This window comes from Salvelinus sp. IW2-2015, unplaced genomic scaffold, assembly GCF_002910315.2.
Source record: "Salvelinus sp. IW2-2015 unplaced genomic scaffold, ASM291031v2 Un_scaffold2252, whole genome shotgun sequence".
NCBI classification, from domain to species: Eukaryota; Metazoa; Chordata; class Actinopteri; order Salmoniformes; family Salmonidae; genus Salvelinus; species Salvelinus sp. IW2-2015.
This window is the reverse complement of record NW_019943581.1, coordinates 92,022-110,891: the sequence shown is the minus strand read 5'-3', so window position 1 is coordinate 110,891 and position 18,870 is coordinate 92,022. Positions and strand designations below refer to the sequence as shown.

Genomic DNA, 18,870 nt, shown 5'->3' with positions numbered 1-18,870 from the left:
TTACTACACAGTGTACCAACAGTGTATAAGCAGGTTTGATACTGTGTGTAAAACCTTGAAAAGAGACAGGTTTTTCTGAGTACTTATACCAAAGACGGCTTCTATAGAATGTACTATGAATGCTGTTCACATAACCCATGCCAACATGAAAGGTTTTTGTCATTGCATAACATACTGTATTTAAGTGGTGCAGTTTGATTGATTACAGTAAGGCTACTTACATGGATCGGCCACCCCGTCAGCATGTCCGCTCTTCTGCAAAGAGAGAACACAACACAAAGTGTTACTATTAAGTCTCAGACAAAAGCTGTCTGTTCTTCTTATCACAATATTGGGCCACATGTAATGTGTGTTTTCCTCTCTGAGAAGAGATCAGTATAAGGGAGAAAGGTTTCACACTGTTTCCAGAGTATATTCATTCATCCTTTTCGGAAAATTTAATTTGGCAAGACTGCAAGATGGCAGGTGTCATCTCTGTTTGCCTGGATATCTGTCAGGATGGTGTATATAGCTCAAGAAGCAAGAAGCACCATGCCTGTAAAGTTCATATTTATCCGCAGTGCAAAGACCACGTTGGGCTTCTCCGAGCAGATGTTCGGATTATGTACAGATGTGGGATCGTAATTTGATCACCCTGTTGCAGGATAACTTTTATATAATGCAGGAAATGTTAAACTTGAGGTTTAAAAAGGCTACTAAAGTTTGTGATTTCCACTTTGAAATTTAAGACTTGATTTTCCCTTACAAACATTTTTTTTATTAATTATCATCCACAAAATAATTCACATTTCCTGTTGCTGTAGGATTGTTTTCCTGCTATAGCAAACTGGCACGAATTAAGATCCTACATCTGTACATCCCCAACTCCCAGGCTAAGATATCTGCATAATTAAAGTGGCCAAACACAATAAGAGTAGGGGAATTGAAATAGATGGGAATCACTCTGAAGGGTCACAGTGAGGAAGCCTAAATGAATACTTGCTACCTACTGTGCCATTTGTTCTGTACCATCATAAAGACAGTACCACCAAACTAGCTTAACCTTACTATCTAGAAAGATGGATATCTGGTTAGCTTTTCATAAATAATGTCTTACTGCTTTTACCACCTGTGTGGAAATAGCTGGTCTCTGTTGCCAATACACAATACATTTGGCATACAGTCTGGAGCTTTTGTATAGTATGTAGGCAATACAGCATTAATTTTCTGTGAGTCCTCACACAGAGCATGAAACCAAAACAATGCCTCCTCTTACATCTCTACATGCCAGCTGTTAATTGACGCGATGTGACAACTAGCGTCCCTCACACTAAATCTGGCTTGTAATGAGCTTGACTGATAAAGCGTATGTGTCTGATAGCCTTCTTGGCAACCGCAGAGAGCCCTTGGCCTTTGGAGACTTTCTGAAGAGACACCGCTGCCTTTCAACAGAATGTGCTTCCGTGTGATTACAGAGATTTGGGCCAAGTCAAACCCTCCTCTCTCATGCCATCTGCCTGTTTTAATTGCAGACGTGCGTCCTCATCATGGCAGAGCAAAGCGTTTGCACTGATCAGATGCCTTCCTTTCTATCATTTCAAGAGGGTCCTGTTTATTTAGTTGATTAGAGACTGTCACTGCGTTGTGAACCACTGAGAAAACAGAGAGCAGACAAAGAGAGACAGAACACTGCTCTAGGCCTAGAATCAATCAGCTAGCTAATATCTGTGTGTTTTTCTGCCGTTTGGCTCCCATTTAAACTCCCTGACTAGATTCAATTGAACATCATACAGCATCCATGCACACATATTTTGGGAGAGGCACAACTGTAACAGCAAGGTAAGTCAGCCCAAGCTGTGTTGTAATGGATGCTGGTAGAATATATGCCTCTCGTATGCCTCTGTTCCTCTCCTATAAGGGTGCTGTTCAGCCACTCTCATTCAAACCTCCATATGCTCGCTTTCATTTAAGCTTTCATTTAAGCCAACCTGTGCCAGCTCGGCTAGCTAGACTCAGCACACAGACGACTGTATACACAGAGCCATGCCGGCAGCCATTAGACTCTGATAAGGAAGAGCAGACTAGACAATATGAACCTTATTTGGATACCCACAATGTATGGAGATGAAATAGAGAAAAGCTGTCAATTGCCATGGGTATATTAGGTTCAATTCAAACAAAGCTAGCACACAAGCTAAGAATGTGTCTGGTATGTTAATGTGAAATCAGTTCAGAAATGGGGAAAATCATTGAGGTCAACTGATGGGCACACAACACACTAACAGTGCCTTCAGAAAGTATTCAGACCCCTTCACTTTTTGTCAGGTTACAGCCTTATTCTAAAATGGATTACATCGTTTTTTAATCAATCTACACACAATACCCCATAATGACAAAGCAAAAACAGGTTTTTAGAATTTTTGCAAATGTTTAGCAAATTAGTTTTACTCAGTACTTTGTTGAAGCACCTTTGACAGCAAATACAGCCTTGAGTCTTCTTGGATATGACGCTACAAGCTTGGCACACCTGTTTTTGGGGAGTTTCTCCCATTCCTCTCTGTAGATCCTCTCAAGCTCTGTGAGGATGGATGGGGAACGTCGCAGCACAGCTATTTTCAGGTTTCTCCATAGATGTTCGATCTGGTTCAAGTCCGGACTCTGGCTGGGCCACTCAAGGACCTTCAGAGACTTGTCCCGAAGCCACTCCTGCGTTGTCTTGGCTATGTGCTTAGGAACATTGTCCTGTTGAAAGGTGAACCATCACCCCAGTCTGAAGTCCTGTGCATTCTAGAGTAGGTTTTTGTCAAGGATCTCTCTGTACTTTGCTCCGTTCATCTTTCGCTCAATCCTGACTAGTCTCCCAGTCTCTGCCGCTGATAAACATTCGCACAGCATGATGCTGCCTCCACCATGCTTCACCGTAGAGATGGTGCCAGGTTTCCTCCATACGTGACGCTTGGCATTCAGGCCAAAGTGCTCAATCTAGGTTTCATCAGACCAGAAAATCTTGTTTCTCACGGTCTGACTCCTTCAGGTGCCTTTTGGCAAACTCCAAGCGGGCAGTCATGTGTCTTTTACTGAGGAGTGGCTTCCATATGGCCACTCTACCATAAAGACATGATTGGTGGAGTGCTACAGAGATGGTTGTGCTTCTGGAAGTTTCTCCCATCTCCCAAAACGAAAGTTTCTCCCAAAACTCTGGCAAATCTCAACTGACAAATTACTTTTCCCTGAATTCTAATTTCCCCCTGCATTCCATTTGTGTGGTTAGTAGGAGTGTTGGGAGGTCATGCTGCATGCTTTCCCTGATATTTACTGCCATGATTTATCCTCTTAAGTGTTTCTATTCATTGTAATTACATTGCTGTACTTCCAAAGATGGAGGGAGACAACAGAGTCTTACTGAGAGAGAGGATGCAGGCTCACTGCTAATACGGAGCCACGTACCCAGGCCCCTCTACTCATGATATGACAACTTTCCCCCAGGAAACAGCCCCAGCGTGAGAATGAGATGGAGACCTACTTAATGTAATGGCTCTGAGTGTAAATAGTCATTGCGTTTTAATGGATGACCTATAAACAATGTTTGCCTTAACTGGGAAAAATGCATATTTGCATGATTTTATCTGACAGGTTCTGCAGCGTAGTTAGTTCTACGAGTGAACTTGTGTAATTAATGTGGATTAATTGAACATCACACTACACCACACCTTTATGTTAAGTTTAATAGACTCTAGCTAATTGATCCAACACGTTACAGATCCCACAATAGAAATGTCAAGGTAATTTCTGATTGAGCTGACATATGCAGTGTTCACCGTGAATGCAGTCTCCTCTAAAGCGGGAACATTGCCTTTAAATATCAATCACGCTGTAAAGCCGAACTTCTGCGATGCGGATCGAATAGAGCCCTAAGTTTATGTTATAAAAAAATGTATATATATAGCCAGGGATTATCTACTGTTTTCCAGGGAGTCTTTGAAGAGACAACATACTGTACATGTTTTTGTTGAATTTATTTGACTTATTGATCAAATGAAGAACCATAATTGTTTMTGTTCATTACAAATGAATTAAGCTATACAGTTGTCCAGTCTATATTATCCAAGGGAAATATCACTAAYCTTCACTTTATTCTCAGTTGATAGATATGACTGATTACACTGTTTTGAAGTATTGTTGCTTTCACAAATCACATGTTTCAAAAGAGTGTATGTAATCAAATCAAATGTATTTATAGCAGATGTAATCTGTTGAGTCAATTTGTTTCTGCTATTAGCTATTTTAGTACAAAGCCTAGCTGAGAAAAGAACACYAGGCTGAACAGAGATATCTTGGCCTCTTCTGTACGAGGCCAAGATATGAGAAGCTGAGAAAAGCAACATAAAGTGGCTCAAAGTGCATATCATCATCTGTAAGTATCAGAGTGGTAAAATAACCTTGTCTTCTCCAATGATTCCCCCAAATGGACTCCATTTCATTCAGATTTATGTGCAGATACCACTGTAAGTGTCACAATAGAGACGTCTGTGTGAATTCCCTCTAGGTCACAGATCTTGAGGACTTGACTACAAGCTTGAGTGGGTTAAAAAAACGAGTGCATCTCGAGAGCTTGGGACTATTAGGTTCTATCTGCATTTTTRCCCAAATGTAGTTATTGACATATCATTGTTCTTATCAATGTTATCTACCTATATAGTATTCTAAATACCCCAATTCATGTTGTTAAATTCAAAAGAATACAATATAAAAATAGCTGACACCATTCAAACGGAATGGGGGTTCAGAATTGTAAAACCAATTATCTCAGAATAATCTTTTTGCAGATAGAACTTTATAGTCCCAAACTCTCGTCATGCTACTCTCAAACCTCACAGTTGCCCAATTTCCCCCACTCTCCATCCTTATCTTTCCCCTGTATCCTCAATAGCGWCTCCATCATATTTTCTATTTTCCATACTCTCCTCATTCTTATAGTTTATTCCTATCCCTCTCTCTATGGACTGAATCATGTTTATAATCCAAAAGGTAAAAAAGTTCAAATGCAGAGTGAATTGGATTCTGAGATATGGCTTTGTGAGCTGTGAGGCTGTTATGTGAGGGTCCATGATAGCAGAGGTTGGAATGGGAAATTGAGAGTCAAGGAGACTGATGCCTGATGCCTTATGGCTGACCCTGCCAGAGCCAGGTGGCCTGATGCCTTATGGCTGACCCTGCCAGCGCCAGGTGGCCTGATGCCTTATGGCTGACCCTGCCAGAGCCAGGTGGCCTGATGCCTTATGGCTGACCTGCCAGAGCCAGGTGGCCTGATGCCTTATGGCTGACCCTGCCAGAGCCAGGTGGCCTGATGCCTTATGGCTGACCCTGCCAGAGCAGGTGGCCTGATGCCTTATGGCTGACCCTGCCAGAGCCAGGTGGCCTGATGCCTTATGGCTGACCCTGCCAGAGCCAGGTGGCCTGATGGCCTATCATGGTGGCTCCTCTCCAGTCGCCCCAGGTCCTGTAACTGCACCAGGACAATGGCGGCTCTGCCTGGCATTTGTCAGCTCATTATTTGCCCAGCAATTACCTAAAGATGGTCCTGAGGAAAATGTACAGCTATCTCTGTTTTAAACTTGCATAGGGTTACAAAGGGAGGGCATATTACTGGAAACTTTCCAAGTTTACCAGTAAACAACCAGAATTTTGTTAACTTTCAAATTTTGGTTGATTCAGATTGTCTGTAATTATCTCTGGCTCTCTGTGTGGTCTTATCATGTAAAATACACTACATGGTTAAAGGTATGGGGGCAACCCTTCAAATGAGTGGATTCAGCTATTTCAGACACACTCGTGGCTGACAGGTGTATAACATCGAGCACACAGCCATGCAATCTCCATAGACAAATATTGTCAGTAGAATGGTCCGTCCTGAAGAGCTCAGTGGCTTTCAATGTGGCACCATCATAGGATGCCACCTTTCCAACAAGTCAGTTTGTCAAATTGTTGCCCTGCTAGAGCTGCCCCWGTCAACTGTWCGTGCTGTTATTGTGAAGTGGAAACGTCTAGGAGCAACAATGGCTCAGCCGCYAAGTGGTAGGCCWCACAAACTCACAGAACGGGACCGTTGAGCACTTTTTAAGCATAGTGCTTAAAAATCGCCTGTCCTCGGTTGCAACACTCACTACCAAGTTCCAAACTGCCTCTGGAATCAAAGTCAGCACAAGAACTGTTGATTGGGAGATACATGAAATGGGTTTCCATGGRCGAGCAGCCACACACAGGCCTAAGATCACCATGCGCAATGCCAAGCGTCGGCTGGAGTGGTGTAAAGCCGAACAGAGGCAGTCAACATTTTGGAACTATTTAACCATAAACGTAATTGGACTCTGGAGCAGTYGAAACGCATTCTCTGGAGTGATGAATCACATGTCAAAGTGTAGGTGATATGCATATTGGCTACAGTCAGTCAGGTCCAGACCGATGCTGACAGGAGGGAGGCACCAGAAAATGTAGCCACATTTTAATGAGACTTCTAATTACATATATATATATATAGGCTAAACGCCAGTCATGTTTAACAAATATAATGTACAAATATAATGTAATATAATATAATCAACGTCTAAGCTGATTCTGTCATACCCTGTTCATATAGGAGAGAAAGGCCAGAGCCTTTTGTGCACCGCAACATCATCCACCTTGCAATCTGAGCAGTCGACATTTTGAAACTATTTAACCATAAACGTAATTGTTTAAAACCTGGATGTTTTTTTGTCATTTTATAAGGCATGTCTTACTGTGTTCCGACAATAGGYAMGTTAAGGGGATTATTTTATAAACATATGCCATTAAAACTCGTATTTCTCTCAAGTTCTCAACTTTCTTTCATTGTCCAGCAGCCAAAGACACAATCCTAGTCATGTTAACAACCCATAATAATTGTTGCATCTTTAGATCTTCGTTCTTTCTAAATTTCTAAATAATATTATTTGGCTTTGTCATATGAAACCGATCACTTTTATGAATTCATTAATTTGCATTTGCGGTGCGCTTTGGAGAACGGTGTTTTCCTGATAATTGCATTTTGGAACMTTTTGCGCTTATAGCCAGCCTACTGCCGTGTGCACATTTCAGCCCAAGGGCACAATGGACACTTTGGCTGCAAGGCATGCATTTTTTTAGAGGGCATTACGGTCACACAAAGTGGCATTAACGGCCATGGCTGGGAAATTTGAGGTCTGGACCCTGGGACTGAACACCTCCCCCTGCAACTGGATCTTGGACTTTCTGATGGGCCACCCCCAGGTGGTGAGGGTAGGCAACAACACATCTGCCATGCTGACCCTCAACACGGGAGCCCCTCAGGGGTGTGTGCTTTGTCCCCTCAACTACTCCCTGCTTATCGCACGACTGTGTGGCCACTCACAACTCCAAAACCATCATCAAGTTTGCTGATGACACAACAGTGTTAGACCTGATCACAGACGGCGATAAGACAGTCTACAGGGAGGTGGTCTGACCTGGCGGTGTGGTGCCAGAATAACAACCTCTCCCTAAATGTCATCAAGACAAAGGAGCTAATTGTGGATTATAGGAAATGGAGGGGCGAGCCCACCCACTCCACATTGACCGTGCTGTAGTGGAGTGTGTCGAGAGCTTCAAGTTCCTCAGGGTCCACATCACCAAGGACTGCAAATGGTCCTGTCACACCAGCACAGTCATGAAGAAAGCACGCCTCTTCCCCTTCAGCAGATTGAAAATATTTGGCATGGGCCCTCAGATCCTCTAAAAGTTCTACAGCTGCACCACTTAGAGCATCTTGACTGGCTGTATTACTGATTGGTATGGCAACTGCACCGCCCTCGATTGCATAGCACGGACGGCCCAGTACATCACTGGGGCTGAGCTCAGAGGAAGGCCAGGACAATTGTCAAAGAACCTAGCCACCCAAGCCATAGACTGTTCATTCTACTACCACATGGCAAGTGGTACCGGAGCGCCAAGAATGGGACCAAAATGCTCCTGAACAGCTTCTATCCCCAAGTCATTAGACTGCTGAACAGTTCTTTAAAGGGTTACCTGGACTATTTGAGTTCACCATTTTGCACTGACTCTATGCWCTGACTTTATGCACGCTCACTGGACCTCTACACACACACTCACACATATTTACACTGACACACACATACAGTGCTGTGAAAAAGTATTTGGAATTTTGGAATGCGGTGTTAGTTTTCGCTAGGCATAATGGGACCCATGTCATCCTAAAAGTTTTACTTTTGACTCATCTGCCCATAGAACATTCTTGTAAGAGTCTTGATGATCATCCATTTTATTTTTGGCAAACTTGGACGAGATGGGTCCCATTATGTCTGGTGAAAACCAAACACTGTATTGCACAGTAAGAACATCATACCAAAGGTCAAGCATGGTGGTGGTAGTGTGATGGTTTGGGGATGCTTTGCTGCCTCTGGACCTGGACGACTWGCCTTCATAGAAGGAACCATGAATTCTGCTCTGTATCAGAGAATTCTACAGGAAAATGTCAGGCCATCCGTCTGTGAGCTGAAGCTGAAGCGTAGCTGGGTCATGCAGCAAGACAATGATCCAAAACACACACTCAAGTCGACATGAAAATGGTTAAAAAGCAACAAATTAGAAGTTTTGGAATGTCCAAATCGAATTCCAAACCTAATCCCAATTGAGATGTTGTATCAGGACTTGAATGGAGCAGTTCATGCTTGAAAACCCACAAATGTCAGTGAGTTAAAGCAGTTTTGCATGCAAGAGTGGGCCAAAATTCGGTTGCATCATTTCAGCTAAAGGTGGCACAACCAGTTATTGAGTGTAAGGGGGAAATTACTTTTCACACAGGGATATTGGGTGTTGCATAACTTTGTTAATTAAATAAAATAAGTATTGAAAAAAAATGTAAACTCAGTTTCCCTTTATCTAATATTAGGTTTTGGTTGAAGATCTGATAACATTCAGTATCGAAAATATGCAAAAACAGACAAAATCAGAAAGGAGGCAAAAACTTTTTCACTGCACTGTGCTTACAGTGCATTCAGAAAGTATTCAGACCCCTTTACTTTTCCAAATTTTGTTACGTAACAGCCTTATTCTAAAAATAAATCCTAATAAATCTACAAACAATACCCCATAATGACAAAGCGAAAAAAAAGTTTGTAGAAATATTTGCAAATGTATTACAAATAAAAAACTGAAATATATTATTTACATAAGTATTCAGACCCTTTGCTATGAGAATCGAAATTGAACTCAAGTGCATCCTATTTCAATTTATCATCCTTGAGATGTTTCTACAACTTGATTAGAATCCACCTGTGGTAAATTCCATTGATTGGACATGATTTGGAAAGGCACACACCTGTCTATATAAGGTCCCAGAGTTGACAGTGCATGTCAGAGCAAAAACCAAGCCATGAGGTCGAAGGAATTGTCCGTASAGTTCCGAGACAGGATTGTGTTGAGGCACAGATCTGAGGAAGGCAGCARTGAAGGTCCCCAAGAACACAGTGGCCTCCATCATTTTTAAATGGAAAAAGTTTGGAACCACCAAGACTCTTCCTAGAGCTGGCCAGGGAGGTGACCATGTTTTTCAGGGACTGGGAGACTAGTCAGGATTGAGGGAAAGATGAACGGAGCAAAGTACAGAAAGATCTGTGATGAAAAGCTGCTCCAGAGTGCTCATGACCTCAGACTGGGGCGAAGGTTCATCTTCCAACAGGACAACAACCCTAAGCACACAGCCAAGACAACACAGGAGTGGCTTCGGGACAAGTCTCTGAATGTCCTTGAGTGGCRCAGCCAGAGCCCSMACTTGAACCCGATCTAACATCTCTGGAGAGACCTGAAAATAGCTGTGCAGCGACGCTCCCCTTCCAACCTGACAGAGCTTGTGAGGATCTGCAGAGAAGAATMGGAGAAACTCCCCAAAAACAGGTGTGCCAAACTTGTAGTGTCATACCCAAGAATTATCGAGGCTGTAATCACTGCCAATGGTGCTTCAACAAAGTGCTGWGTAAAAGGTCTGAATACTTATGTAAATGTAATARTAAAGTTTTTWATTTTTAWTACATTTGAAAAAAAAAAAMGTTTTTGCTTTGCCATTATGGGGTATTGTGTGTAGATTGATGAGGGGAAAAAACGATTTAATAAATTTTTTGGCTCTAAAGTAACAAAATGTGGAAAAAGTCGAGGGGTCTGAATACTTTCCGAATGCACTGTATATTATTCTTTGCTACTTTTTTCACTTTTTACTCTGCATCGCTGGGAAAAGGCTTGTAAGTAAGCATTTCAAGGTAAAGTCTACAGCTGTTGTATTGATTTTTMATGAGATTACCTGTTAATTACCTAAATTACAGGTCTGCCAGCCAGAATAGATTGTTTCAGTGGCATGTGTTTGTCTACATTTCTCACTGTTTCTGGTGTATACTGGCCTGGGAGGCTGACTACACTTKATTTGCTTATTCATTCCTGAAGACTCCTGCTCTGCTGTATATTGATGCAGTCCAATCCACCAGCACCACCCCAGAGTTGACTTTAAACTACAATGCCTATTGACAACTTTCGAATTCCCATCTCCTGGGTTAGATAGGGATGCCTGGGAATGTCTTGTTTGCATTGAGTGTTTAAAGATGTCAGAACAGAACCACCTCAGCAATGAGATTCCTCTGCTGGCTGCCAACTTGGCACAGTGTCACACCACGGGCCAGCCAGTCTGGGAGATTAGACTTGGGGGGTGCAGCATGCTTAATTTCACAAAGAATTGGGAGAATGTTTGTGGGATTTGGGGGGACAACATGCTCTTTGGGACAATGCTCTGTAGGACAATTGATTCAAGGTTTTGGGGGAGGGAGGGCTTGTAATGATTTCACCTGTGTGATTAATGTGCAAATTCACATTAGAACTTCACGCATCTCAACCAAAACACTGTTCATTACGACCAGGCAATGTCACTTCCCTTTTCAAGCTTGAATCCAGACCAGCATGAAAAAAGTGGGGGAGACTGCTGGGTGGAAGTTAATGGGTTTTAGGTCTGGCTCGAAGTTATATAGTAAACCCACACCATCGAAGTGATTGTCATGCAATTGTGTGTACATGCAAACTGTTTGGAACAACATTTCAAAGAGACAAATGGTAGTGTGACAAAAGAGTGTCCTTGTGGGGTAATTGATGAACARACTCCACAGCCAACTGAACCTCCTCTCCTCGGTGGAGAGAGAGACAGGCAGGATGCATGACGACTGTGATTGCAAGGTATCTAAGCAACCCTCTGTCAAGATCACATYCAGAACCACGTAAGGAGACAAACACTCAAATGCCCATGTTGAGCAGGAAGAGTATTTCACCGTCTTCTACATGCAACCGTATTACCTAAAATTGTGCTATGTATATTTGGATTCATTTTATGGCATTTGTTTTCCGCTATGTCATGCAAAGCATAAAATCATTTACGGGGACTAGGGTGAAAGAGGGAGGAAGAGGAGGAAAGTCACAGATGCAAAGATAGAGTGGCTTCTAAAGACACAACAGGCAGAGAGAAGAATAACTGACACAGACAGAGAGATATATACAGAGGAACAGGGAGACCGAGAGAGGGAAACAGAGGGAGAGTAGTTGAAAGGGAGGGGCYAGAGAGAGAGAGAAGACAGAGTGARAGAGAGAGAGGCAGAGATACACAGAGAGCGACGCATACTATATATTTACCCTGGTCTGTGGTCCCTGGGAGGGGTTCTCTGGTCTGTTTGCTGTATCCATGCTCCTCTGCCCTTCAGTCAGCCAGCAGACAGAGACAGAGGCTCCGAGCAGGACAGGAAGTGCCCAAATACACAGCAAGCCCATCAGTGTCAGTCTGTCAGGAAAAAGAACATGACAACAACTGTCACACTGCTGCCCCTGACTGACTACTGCCCTTCACTCATATTATAGTGTGCCATAGAACAGTGCAGCATAGTACAGTACAGCACAGTTCAGCACAGTACAACACAGCACTGCACAAAACAGAAGAGTATACTACAGCACAGAACAGTACAGTATAGCATTATACAGTGCATTACAACAGTATAGTGCAGTACAACACAGTACAGAGCAGGTACCTCTTTCATAGGCTCATAGCCATACTAATGTATCATCACCTCAACTCATTAATCTGTATAAGATGCACTTATTTAGAGCTGAGGAGCCTTCTGCTTAATTTTTTGGCGATGTGACTCTCCAAACTGTCATATTGCTGTGAAAGAATAAACAGTGTTCCCGGCAACCATGTTTAGGTCTATACTATGTAAACACACTCAGGCTGTAGAGCGAGGACAAAATTCCATGGCTGATGGATTCTGGGAGAAAAGAGGAGAGGAGAGGGGAGTGGAGTGGAGAGGAGGGGAAGGGAGAGGAGAGGGGAGTGGAGAGGAGGGGAAGGGAGAGAAGAGTGGAGTGGAGAGGAGGGGAGAGCTTGCCCTTGTGAAATGAATCAACAAAAGAGATCTGCCAGTCAGTTTGTTAATGTGCTGCTGCAGTGACGTCAGCTCCGCCAGGGGCAGGTTAGCGTTTTTTCCTCATGAATCTTGTTATGGAGGCAGCTCTGCAGAGTGATCACTATCTAGAACAGCCACAAAGTCATAAAATCTAACGCCTAACCTTAAATTAAGACCAAAAAGCTAAGTGGCTTCCAGGTCAATTTTTCTATTCATAAAGAGAACAAACTTTAGGGAAAAGTGATTATTCAAGCAGCATACTAATTAACTGGCACATTCAGATTTGTCTTGCCTGCTTCTTTTTGTTCCACCTAAAGCCTAAATTAATTTAAAGTTCTTCAAAATGCTAAAAGGATATAAAATGTAAATATTTATTTGACAGAACATCAATTCAAAAAGCATTTGTATGCTTGACCTTGGGTAAGGTACAAACAAGAATCAAAATACTTGACACCTCCTGTTTAATACTCTACTACACATTAGTTATTTGTTGTCAGAACCATTGCATGGCTGTAAACCTAACACAGGCATTGCCATTTTGTTGTATTCAGGGTGTACCTCCAGTACACCTAGCCTACCTCTACCTCTGCTGCTGCCTGCTGTGTCTTGATGTGTCCTGGTGAATATATGTCATGACAGCAGTACAGGCATGCAGCCCCAGAGGCCTTCCTGTGCCAACTGATCCTGTCCACAGGCGGCAGATCATCTGCTTCATTCATACGCTACTGTCATCGGCACTTCCTTTGCCTGCGGCCGGCCGCCTCGCTAGCTCGCGTGCAGCTCCAATGGTAAGGGCCACCAGCCAAGCAACAATACAAATGCAAGTCATCAGCCGGTCCTAGGCACTGCCACAGCACACTGTTGTAATTATAAATGGCACAGGCCTGTAGCGACAGTAAGTCTCCTTTCAGCGCCTTTCCACCCTGCAAGGCACTGCAGAGGAGGGGAGGGGGAAAGTCCAAAAAGAAAAATAACATCTGTGACAGTAGTGGTGTGTGTTTGCTGCCCCAAACCAATGCAACCGAGAAGGGCTTTCTTTGTAATAAAAACTCCAAGCCTACTAGTGGAGAAATATGGTCAGTCTGCAGCTGCAGCAGGTTCGGAAAGCACCTTTACTGACGGATGTCTTCATAGCACAGAACAAGGCTACCAAGGGGATTGCCTCCCTGTATTGTTTTTACAATGCTTGGATGGTTTGCCCATTTGCTTCGTGTCCCTGGTGGGTCACCACAGCAGATAGAGGGAGAAACATGGGGAATCAAACTGCCCATCAACTCGAGGAATGGGGGAATCTCATATTTTACCCGTTATCGTGCGGGTGTCAGGGTTAAAAGGATACATTTTTCTAGGAATTGTACAGTGCTTTCAGAAAGTATTCATACTACTTGACTTATTCCACATTTTGTTGTGTTACAGCCTGAATTCAAAATGGATTCAATTTATATTTATTTCACCCATATACACACAATACTCCATATTGACAGAGTGAAAACATGTTTTTTTTTTATGTTTACAAATGTATTGAAAATGAAATGCATAAATATCTCATTTACATAAGTATTCACAGCCCTGAGTCAGAAGCGCCTTCGGCAGCGATTACAGATGTGAGTCTCTCTGGGTAAGTGTCCAAGAGCTTTCCACACCTGGATTGTGCAACACATGACCATTATTTTATTRTAAATTCTTCAAGCAGATTTAAGTCAAAACTGGAACTTGGCCACTCAGGAACATTTACTCTCTTCTTGGTAAGCAACTCCAGTGTAGATTTAGCCTTGTGTTTTAGGTTATTGCCCTGCTGAAAGGTGAATTTGTCTCCCAGTGTAACGGTCATCGTTGCATGAAGAAGGATCGGACCAAYMSYCKYKGTGGTAAGTGTTCATGATTTTTATTAACACTGAACAAAAATAACAAAACGAGAAACGACAACGAACAGTTCTGTCAGGTGCAGAAAACACTAAACAGAAAAMAACTACTAACAAAACACAGGTTGGAAAATGCTACCTAAGTATGGTTCCCAATCAGAGACAACGATAGACAGCTGTCCCTGATTGAGAACCATGCCCGGCCAAAACAAAGAAATACCAAAACATAGAAAAATGAACATAGAATGCCCACCCAAATCACACCCTGACCAAACCAAAATAGAGACATAAAWAGCTCTCTAAGGTCAGGGCGTGACACCCAGTGTCTGGTGAAAAGCAAGGTTTTCCTCTAGGATTTTGCCTGTGTTTAGCTCCATTCCATTTTTATCCTGAAAAACTCCCCAGTCCTTAACGATTACAAGCATACCCATAACATTATTCAGCCACCACTATGCTTGAAAATATGGAGAGTGGTACTCAGTAATGTGTTGGATTGGATTTGCACCAAATATAACACTTTGTATTCAGGAAAAAAGTTAATTGCTTTGCCATATTTTTTGCAGTATTAAGTTAGTGCCTTGTTGCAAACAGGATGCATGTTTTGGAATATTTGTATTTTGTACAAGCTTCCTTCTTTTCACTTTGTCAATTAGGTTAGAATTGTAGAGTAACTACAATGTTGTTGATAATCCATCCACCTGACAGGTGTGGCATATCAAGAAGCTGATTAAACAGCATGATCATTACACAGGTGCACCTTGTGCGGAGGACAATAAAAGGGCACTCTAAAATGTGCAATTRTGTTACACAACACAATGCCTCAGATGTCTCACGTTTTGAGGGACCTTTTTTGAAAGCACCTGTATATGACCAAGCAACGTGACAAATCTCCACCATTTTGAAGTGTATCTGTAGTGGATTTTACAGCCCAGTAGCAAGTTATCTGCTTTAGTTTCTAAGATGATCAAGCTCTGTCAAGGGAAAAGCTGTTTTTTACATATTGTGTACTGCTGATCAGGTCTGCCAATCACGTTATCCATATCTAAGGTAGCTGGTGACAGAGTGCTAGATATCCGTCCGACGAACTGCTATCATGTAAAGTATTTTTTTAAATGTGTAATCAATCTATTTAATCATAGTAATGTGATACCATCAATGCAAGCTGTAAAATGACTCCCAGCTTAGATTACAACAACCAGATAGCTTGCTAGTTAGCTAGCTAGTTACAACAYGTAGATGTGTTGCTAGCTAGCAGGAGCAGATTGTCGGTACAAGGAGCGTTTTTAGCTATCAGTTTATTCCAAGTAATAATTTAAGACTACAAAAATCTATAGGACAAGTYGTGTAAAGCTAATACAGTCATCAAGGCAGGAACCAGTAATTTCCTTTATACTGACAAATAAGAAATGCCACATTGCCTGTCAATAGTTGGATTAAGATGATTGCAGAGCACCCTGCCTCAGACTGTAAGGATGTTCACTTTCTAGCTCACAAACTACATGCCTTTGCTGTAATTATTTATTTMATAAATTATTGTCTCTCACTTTTGACTCACATTCAGCTCTCCTGTCCAGCTCCCAGAGATCAACCAAGTGCTATTCACCAAGCATGGTGCATTCACCAAATATGCATTTGCCTGTTGTCTTCTTCGTGGATTTTACACAGTCTAGAGCATTTTAGAGTTGAAGAACACCAACTACKGAAACATGTGCTTGTTTGGGCATCTTGAAGACTAAATTCAATGTAGAATAAGTTTAACAGGTGATGAACAGATTATTTTACWATTGTAACATGCAGTGGGGAGAATTATATTGCCCCTGTCAGGAGCCCAGGCTTTTGCCATAGATGGTAGAGTTCTCATCTTGGACCACACAAGCTTAAGATTGCATTCTGCTAAGGCACTTGTCTCTCTTTACATTGGTCAGCTACATTGGTGACCAGGGTGGGATCCTTTCAATACGACTATGGGGCCGGGGTACACACACTCCTAGAAGAGGAGGAATACTGAAGCATGTGTTATGACAGTTTTACAGTCTCCATCAGAGGCCCAGGCTTTTGACATAGATGGTAAAGCTCTCATTTCTGGACTGCAGCATTGTAAGATTGTGCCCTCCACTGCACTTGATATACATTGATTGTTAGGTTACACTATATTTATATGCTTCAAATACTGCCTGAGAGACACCTTTGCTATTTGTCTCTGTACTCAAATGGTGAAACACTATTTGTGATGGTGTTCTTTGTTTGAATGTATGTGCATGGACTGTACATTATGGAAAACATGTCTCACACTCAGTCATAGTTAGTAGAATAATGAATGGATTGGAAAGATTTTGGCATCATCAACTTTTAGAAGGTTAGTAGGAAAGTTTCGKATTTAAATCCCCGAAATATACTCATATTCACTGAACATTTAGTATATGAAACTCAATCATTCATTTCCCATTCGCTATTTCTATAATGCCACAGGCTCTTTATCATTATCCATACCTTATATTCCAATGACTCCAACATTATGCGTGCCCACCATGGTATTGGGCAGCTGCTTTCTGAGATCTCATCTGGTTTAGAAACCAAACTCTGGTTAATTTACATGTACAGTAGCTGGCTAGGCTAGTCAAACTGTAACAATGGCTAGCTTTCAATAAATTGGCTAAATGTTCGACGGAGGTACCTCTTCATACGATCAAGACCATTCGTATTGCATGCTGCATATTTCAAGTACACTCGAAAACAGATATGTATCATATTTCAGTCTTTGGGAGCTAGCTATATCTGTTCCTCTTCATCAGACAGCAGGGTGCGTTTTTACTAGGCTGTGTTGACATCGTAGATCACAAGGGGTATGTACAGGAGTACTGGTTGGTTACAAGTTTAGCAGTTCAGCAAATTTGCCTGAGCAGACAGTGTTAAAATATAATTTTTATGAGAGAATGTGCAAGAATTGAAGGTGCCCAAATGTTTTATAATCATCATAAGAATGTTTTACTGTCATATACAAAAAAAATCTGATCCTCCTCGATGGGGATCGATCAACATCACGTTTTTCCAGCTTCAGCCCACCACCTACTGTATGTGTAGCAAAGCACTGCCACAAAGCATTATATTTTACAAGGAATGCTGCAGAAGAAGCAAACTCCTTCGTATGCAACTCTTTTGTCCGTGCGCTCACAAAGACACAAGGCTGGTTGGTGTACCCCAGCTGGCTAGCGGGCCTGCACACACAGCTGGCTGTTGAAACCTATTTAAAAACAGCCTATACTATATTTTCCTCTATAAAAGATTATCTGAGCTTCATGCGATTGAACAAGTCATAGGAAGCATGCGCTCGTTTCATTGCCTTCCTTGTAGACAGAATAAAACAGGGTTGGGTGGATTACTTGAAACATTTACTAGCCTAATGTAAGTCTACTAATTCATGTATGAGTAAATCAGAAACCTACACATATTCAATAGCCTAGAAGAAACAAAGAAATCGAAAGAAAAGGTATTAATTTATTTATTTAAAGTATTTTAACCTGCTAATAATTCATTTTCTTTAAATTTGCTCTAGCATCAAATGATCAATAATGAAATAAAAGCATCAGTAAACATGTCATCCCCCACAAATGATGCAGCGCCCCCAGTTGGGCCAATTGAGATATTGCGTGACTAACACATTTCTGTTAATTACTATAGCTCCCGCCTTGGGCCAATCCGTGTCATTTTGTAAATGCTGGATCTCTATAGTAAGATGCATCATTCACCCAACTCTTGTCAAAATCTTTCCAGTGCTGACTGATATATTGCTTGTGACTAATGTAGGAATGAACGGACGTAGACAGATCCACAGTCCCCTCCCCGATTTCATTGTGGGGGACAAATAGGCGGTACGATAGTTCCTTGAAAAGTAGACTGAAACACCATTTGTTGGATAGGAGTTGCCATTAGCAAGGCACCTTGTTCTGGCCGATCCCCTCGAACAACAGCAAGCTCTTCATCGATTGGAGGAGTATTAGACTACGAGTGATTGACATCAATATGTAATGTCTGACTGTAGCCAAGGCACCAGTTGCATTTTTTTCAATATGAAAAAAAGATGGAATGTGACTGACCTGCACAGGTAGGAAAGTGTCCAGATGACTGTGAGCTGATTGACCAGTAGATTAGGTGTGAATGTTCTGAAAGATTATTCTAGATTAATCTGACAACTTTACCATGGACACCTGATGCGCCATCAGCAGAACAATAAATAATATCCCAAAATTGATGTTGGTCATCTGCTATTGTCTGCTTGATTAAAAGCAGCGTTGAGTAAGATTGAACAAAAAAAGAAAAATATGGGATGTTTCAAACCGGATTCGTTTTTACAAACTGCCCCTGTAATTCTTTATTTTAGGTTTTTATTCTGGGCGTGAAGATATTTCGACATCCTGTCTATTCGACAGGAAACAACAGAGTGAGCACCCCCCTCTCCACATCGACGGGACAGCAGTGGAGAAGGTTGAAAGTTTCAAGTTCCTCTGCGTACACATCACTGACAAACTGAAATGGTCCACCCACACAGACAG

General features: G+C 42.0%; 1 long non-coding RNA gene across 1 annotated transcript in view; it reads right to left on the bottom strand.

The window, feature by feature from the left end:
• Positions 1 to 221: 221 nt before the first annotated feature.
• LOC112073409 (uncharacterized) overlaps positions 222 to 18,870 on the bottom strand; it is a 29,003-nt gene continuing 10,354 nt past the window's right edge. Inside the window, exons 2-3 of the long non-coding RNA XR_002894522.1 lie at positions 11,695 to 11,839; positions 222 to 255 (exon numbers count right to left, since the gene is read on the bottom strand). This is a non-coding gene — a long non-coding RNA (uncharacterized lncRNA). The remainder of the gene's footprint in view (positions 256 to 11,694; positions 11,840 to 18,870) is intronic.